Genomic DNA, 7,849 nt, shown 5'->3' with positions numbered 1-7,849 from the left:
ATTGTGTAGATCTGTTAATATTCTTTTATACATAATATGTTGAATTCTCTTGACATTGCGTATATATACTTACTTATATTTTGACCATTCTTAGTGAGATAATGGCTTCCCCACTGCTTGAGGTGTAGTAAATTACTTTCGGTATAATCATTCAAAGATCTGAAATTCACTAATTCGAATTCCTGCCGCTATTGCTGTCTTTTTTTTTTTTTGTATAATTATTCAATATGTGAAATCCATTTTCTCAACTAATCCGAATTCACTCTTCATAATTTTAGTCATTGTTATTATTGTTTGGACGGGATTCATGTTGCCAATTGGCAACTTAAGATCTAAGTCATGACTCTTGACTAGGTAAAAGCCGAATCATATTAATTGTGTTTTCAATTTTTTTTTTGTAGTTTCTTTACTAATAAACTATGTATGATTTGGCGAGAAGAACATCTTTGGTGACGGATTAATATACAAATACAAAATGAGAAGGAACAAATATGTGAGCGATTCTAGTTAATGGAAACTAATTCATCATTTTTTCCTTTGATTTCTCACCCGGTACATGTTTTGTTACCCAACTAATTTGGATTCACTTTGAAAAGTCGCACTTTGAAGGGTAATGTGCTCTCTACTAATTTTTTCTTAGATTTCTCACGCAGTATCAAATGCACGCTTTAGGGCTCGACGAATTAAGATTCGCACCCGAAATTCCACTTTGAGAGGAAAAGCAATCCCTATTAAAGTAACTATATTCGAGAGCTCAGAACCCAAAAGTTTTGATTAAAAATGAAGAGATGCTTACCACAAAGGTGGTCCGGTAGTTAATACATCGTTATTCACTAGCTGTAAATTATACCCTGTCAAAGTCAATGATTTTTTTGTTTCTATTTTTTCGTTAATTCTTCATTTTGAAAGTAACATATGAAACCAAAATATCTAGCAAACAATAAAGTTGTTACAACAGTTAGATCATAGATGTGGCAACTAATTAGATCTGGTGTTAGTAAGTCAAACTCAGCTTATTTAAGGACAGAGTTATTAACTCTAATTCAGGAATCTCTATGAATACAAGCTATTTATGGCGTCACTCTTTCCCTTGTTCTGTAATTTCAAAAGAATATCCTGGAATAATAATAATTGTACGACCTTAATTTCAACCAAGTTGAAATAGGCTTACAAATTCACATTAGCCATTTCAATTTAAGCTTGGCATATATTGCGACGATTCATTAAAACTTAATTAATTAGTTTTACGTTTGCTGTCAAACTATTCCAACTCCGGAATCCACTTGTGGGATACCATTTGGTATATTGTTGTTGTCGTCAAACTATTCCAACTTATAACCACTTTTATCCGGTTCTAGAACCGGTAATGGTCACATAAGCTCACACAATACTTGTGGAGTTTGACGGACTATGGTTGTAATTTTACAATTAGTTATATTTTCTCGTCGGGTCTTCACTGTTTCTTGTCAAGTTTAATTTAAGAAGCACGTAAGAAGTTTTAGAGGAAATTCATCGAAAATGTTTATGACAAGCTATTTTCTGACTGATTAAATCTCATCTGAACATCGTCTGGAATCGATGATTTTTGGCAGATTAAAGGAATGTTCATCGGAAAATAATATATTTCTAGTAATGAATTTTGCGTTACTTGTTAATTTACCGCAATTGACATTCTTTTTTCGGGTTTGAGATCGAAAATGTGTGAACAAGTTCATACAAGTAGAGTTTAAGACTATCGTTGTTGTAATTGTACGATTATCTTTCATGTTCAAATGTGTAATATTGGTCTTGAATAAATTGAATGAAGTTGGTGAAGATGATTCAAATTTTTCACTAACTCTTTGAATTTGCATGCACGTATCAATTCATTCAAGTCGTATAAATTGGTGGAAATTGTTACACTTATATCCTTAGTCAATATTTCCAGTTCATTTTCAATATATAGAAGTAACAATGACCCTTGATTTTAATTTAAATTTGTTTTTGAAACTATTAAAACTAAGATTTCTTAATCATAAATTAATATTTCATCTAGACTTAAAGAATCTCCACTTCTGTTACGTTAACTTTATTAACCATATATTGTTGTTTAATTTGGTTACTTTAGAAAGGAAATTAAGTTTTAATTAGAGTCCTTACAATAATCATTTATTTAGATTATTAAAACACTTTATTATTATGCGGACGAGTAATTGATCACATGCATGGCAAACTCAGACATTATTTCTGCAGGCTGTTTTTTTTTTTCTTTTTTTTCTTTTTTGTTTCTTTCGAGGGTTCTGCAGGCTCCAATTTATAAAATTAGTGATTAATTTAGAAGTTACGAAAATTAAGTACCTTCTAGAAAATATTCCAAGTGTAGAATATTCAAATTTGAGATTTGATGGATCTTGTAAACAATTAAAAATCTTCAACTTGCTTTGCTTTGATAGCATTTGGCCCATGTGAGCGTATTGCGTATTTATGGTATATACACTTTCAGATATAAAAATTGCGTATTTATGGTATATACACTTTCAGATATAAAAACTTTTATATGATAGATATATTTTAATATGTTATAGCAGTAACTAGTAAATTACGTATCTTAATTCCTAAGCTACTTAATTTTCCATTATTGTGTCTTTCATACCGTTTCCGAATTTCCTCAAATTTGTTCATATCAACTTTAATTATTTTATCTTTTATATGAAATTGATATTGACATTTTCTATATACAAAAAAACACATAATATAGAGGCCAATTACTCTATATTAATAGAAACATGCTAACCACTTACATTTTGGTACAATTCTACTATATTTGTTACATTTTCTTTGTTGTTCAAACAAACCAAAATCAGCAGAACATTCTTTCCATTCATAAAATAATTCTAGCACATTTTTATGTCATTCTTAAATGACGAAACTTTTAATTTTTTTTTTTTTTTTGGTTTAAAAAAAGAGGAAAGTACAAAAAAGGCATATTCATCATGAAGAGGCCTAACAAAAATGACATGCCAGCGACTAATTAGACATTTTCAAATATTTGTTTTTGTCAATAACAAAATAAATCTACAGACCACTCAATTCTCTATAGCGCCGTGCAAGGCACAACATTTGATGTGGTGACAATTACTACAATCCGTTTGGTCATAGATTTTGAAGTTGAAACTTGAATTTGAAAATTTGAGTTTTTGAAGTTGTGGTTTTGAAACTTATAGTTGTGTTTAGATATACATTGTACTTGGAAAACATTTGGAGTTTTGTGAGTGAAAATCCCAAGAACGCTTGGAACTTGAAAATTTTTTGAAGACGGATTTTACAAAATATGTTCCAAAATCTGTGGCCAAATAGATATTAAAGATAAATTTTCAAAACCCGAGCTAAAATCTATGGTCAAATGCTAGCTAAAAGTTTCTCAAATTTGGAAATTTTTAGGGGCAAAATAAAAACATGTCATTTACTCTCTCCACAATTTAATTGTCGTTTTAGCTAAAAAATAATGACTCCATCAATTTAAAAAATCAAAACTAAAGTTGGCTATTATTTCCAACTATAGCTTAATATTTAATGAAAAATGCACGAGAAAATAATCTATCTACTTTTATTAAATAATGATAACTTAGTAAACTATAACTTATATTTTTTTTAAGTGCGTGAAAAGAGCAAAAGCGACAGTTAATGAGACGAGGGGAATAGTTTCTTTTATTTGATGAAAAAATCACAGTTCTATTGTTTTTGCTTCCTTTTGAAGCATAATGCTACAAATGCAACTTTATGTAGCTTAAGTTGATGTTTAATTTCTATAGACATTGATGGTTAAATGGTTACAAGGTCCCTCTAATACTAATAGGTCCCTTGATAAACAAAATTAGTATTCTCTCAATCCCAATTTATGCATACCATTTACGTAGACTTCCAATTCTGCACTTGTCTTCATATAAATAATCCATATCATGGGGGCATGCGAGTGAGCAAGCAAGCGAAACATTAAATTAGCAGAACAAACTTTCTTAAAATGATTGACATCATTCTACTAATACTATTATTTTCTACCATTTTTTAAACTTTGGAAAATTGAAATCATCTAACAAATCAAATGCAATATTTCTCCATTGAAAGTACTCTAAAATAAAGTGTAGGATGGATGGAGTGTGCATCTGGGCTCACATTAACCTGAAGGATTGAAAATTTGTCCATAACGTTTGTTGGGTCATAATTGGGCCAGAAATTTTCCAATGGATTTATTTGAACAAAAAACTAGGCCCGTTAACTTGGGCAATTTGCATGATTGTCGTTATTCGGAGGTGGTCTTTAATTTTTGTCCCTCTCAAATTGATAATCTTTAATTTTTGTCCTTCGCCTAATACCTCGAGGTTTAGGGTTCATACCCCGGCTCAGCTAAAATAAATAAAAAATTCTCAAGACAGAGTTTCGTAGCAAAATTAGACTTATTTCGGTAAAAGTTAGGCATTAAGGCAGGCCTAACTTTTGCTCGAATAAGCCTAAATTTGGGCAAAAGCTTGCCTTAAGGCCTAACTTTTGCCCGAATAGGCCTAATTTTGAACAATTGTTAGGCCTCAAAGCAGAGGTATCGCGGAAACATTGCCTTGGGAATTTTTTTTTTTTTTTTGATTGAGTGGGGGTTCGAATCCACAACCTCAAAATATTTTCGGTCACTTTTTAAGCGAATGACAAAGAATAAAGACCAGTGACTTTGAAGGCCAATCCAAGCAAAAAAAAAAAAAAAAAGCATTAACTTTATAAAACCCAATTAACCAGTTTTTTTTTTTTTTATTTAATTACCACTAAATCTTTAGTGGTTTATTTTTTCATTAAGAAATAAATAAATATCTGTACAAGCAAAAAAGAGAAAGCTAAGTAAAATTAAAACTAAGACAAAGAGCCTCTTTCTAAAAGCATGGACCGCCATAACCCTAAGGGGCTGTTTGGCAGGTAGCCAAAATTATCCCGGGATTATAATCTCGGGACTAATTTATTCCATCTCTTGAGATTATTTTATACTATCTTTTAGATGGCATAAAATAATCAAAAGATGGTATAAAATAATCCCAGAATAAGTGGAAGGGATATTCCATCTTTTAAGTTGGGATGTATTTTATATCCTGTTTGGTACAAGGTAATTTATACCTTCTATCAAATATGGTACAAAAAATTAGTGGTAGGATATCCCGGCTTATACCATGCACCAAACGACCCCTAAAAGCCCGTTTGGATTGACTTATAAGTTGATCAAATCAATTTATAAGTCATTTTTAACTTATTTGAGAATTTGACAAAAATAAAAAATAACTTAGATTAAATTAAAAAGTACTTAAAATAAGCCAAAATCAAAAAGTTGCTCAATCCCAATTTTTTTTAATTTAAAAGTCATTTTAATTTGACCAACAACTTTATTCTTTTATCTCATATATTTTCTATTAATTTCACTATTACCCTTATTTCTAAAAATTCTTTAAACACTTTTATTCAAACGTGTAACTACTTATTTATAAAATAATTTTCAGCACTTAAAAAATATTTAAGCTGAAAAGACACTTATTTTCAACTTTCATATCAATACTGAAAGTGACTGATTCAAAAAACTACGGCGTCCCAATTTACGGTGCTGGTTGGGTCCCCCATTAGTATTCCTAACGCTCTCATTGTTGCCAAATTCGATGTTGATACTAATGTCCTCAATGATCAACCTGTAAGTTATAAAAATTATTTCTATTCATTTCATGTTACACTGGTTATGGAGATAGTTTTGTACTCCCTCCGTCTCATAATAAGTAGGCGTTTATACATGCAGTTTAAAATCATGAGATGAAATCAACATTTGGACATGCATTTCACCGAATGATTTCAAAAATTTTAAATATAAAACTCGACCCATAAGTTTATATTTTATAAAAAAAAAGATAAAAAAAGACCTATAAATTGGTAAATATTTTTAATAATTAATCCTACCAATCATTTACCAAGCTCATTAACTTCCACCAAGCTTTATTTATGTCTACCATGTGGGAGAATTATATTAAAGAGTATTTACATTACTATTCATGTTAAATTTTCGTTTTTATTGAACTGAAGTTTGATCAATTGATGTTGTATTTTTTAGAAAGGCCTTCTAGTAATTTACTAATTTTGTTATGAACTATAACTGTAACGACCCGTTTTGTCGTTTAGCACTTTAAAACTACGAAAAGGGTATGGGACTATATTGTATTTATTTATATAATTTTAATACATGTTATAGTTTATATGAGATGATGAATAGAGTGAAGTAATCTGAGGACTAATGATATATTACATCTGGTGAAAAGGCAATTGATGTGTTAGGAAGACATTTATATGTAAATGGACAACCCACTATTTAGTGGTCTCACGTAAAAGTTGACATCAATATATAGTTAGTGGAATTTTTTTAAATTAAAAATTAATGAAGTGGGCAAGCCATTTAATGTGTTGCGTAAATGAGTGAAAGACAAATAGTTAGTGGAAGTACAGAGGGATAATTTCCACTCAATGTGACTTTCCAACAAGTCAATGATAATGATAACCACCAGCTCCTTTATCTGCCAACAAACACCAATTCTTCTTCTTTATAAATTATCAAGACACCACCTATGTCCAAGATCTTATTACGAATCTTGCTCCATTCTATTCATTATTGGAAGTGGACACAAATTACTTTAACTTGAACAACACCAAATATATCAAGAGGAAGAGCAAAAACATTCCAAAAAGAATTCTAGGAACTCAACGCAAGTAAGGATTTCTTCCAATTATTGATTCTATGGTGTAATATAATTAATCCTCTATGTGTTTAGTGGTTAAGATTATAGTGTTCATGTCGAGATGGAATTAGAAATGATTATGTCCATTTCTTTTACTTGAGTTTAGTTCATATTATATATTTAAATTGTTTAATATCATGTGAAATATAATCGAGTATTGATGTTGGATTTCTTGGATGATATATATGTACGTTAGAATTCCATTTTTTTCACAAGGGATGCAATTTGATTTCCATCTATACGCAAGTTTGCTTTGTTTTGGTTATTAAAATTAGGGAAAATTAGTGGATGTCATAATGATGTCCTCACCTATGCTATAAATAGATATGATGGTACAAGTGAGTATAAAAACAAAATAATACATATGGCTATTTATTAAAAGCTTATGGTTTTATAAAATTGATGATGAGAGTATTATATTTCTAAAGCAATTTTACAACTCACTGGTCCGAACATGTCACTATTAAATATACGTTAAAGGGAAAAAGGAATAAAGAAATCAAATGGCAACCAGATACAAAGGTGTTCATTTTGTTTTTATTTATTTATTTTTAAATTTTGATTGTTGAAGGTCCTCCAAATTTGCGAGTTTGGTTCCAATTTTTTTTTTTTTTTTTAATGCTTAGCATGTATCAATGTCAATCTTTATATAGTGATATCTACCTAATTAAAGATTATATTATTGAATGATATAAAAACCTTTAAATCATGGTATTTGAATTACGAAAAGTCGAATTTTGTCCGAATTAAAGATATTGGAGTAATTAAAGGTTTCGAGTCCTAGTCCTAAGAAAGGAGAATTAATGATTTAATAGTATATTTATGGATGAAATTGACAAATTTTAATAATATATAATCCTTAGATAATGGGCGAAATTATTTTCTTCAAATAAAATTTCAATCTTGCCCGTGTGGGCCCAAGGCTACTTTTGGGGTGCGTTTTTGGGTTTCGAATATAAATATAGCAAGATGGGTGTCCTTAGAGTCGTATTCTAACGTAGATCGCATATTTTATAGATTTTGATCGTTCGTAGGCTCTACGCAAAGGGAAGACATTAGTTTGA

Source organism: Lycium ferocissimum, chromosome 12 (assembly GCF_029784015.1).
Source record: "Lycium ferocissimum isolate CSIRO_LF1 chromosome 12, AGI_CSIRO_Lferr_CH_V1, whole genome shotgun sequence".
In the NCBI taxonomy this organism is placed as follows: domain Eukaryota; kingdom Viridiplantae; phylum Streptophyta; class Magnoliopsida; order Solanales; family Solanaceae; genus Lycium; species Lycium ferocissimum.
Note: the sequence above shows the minus strand (reverse complement) of the source record.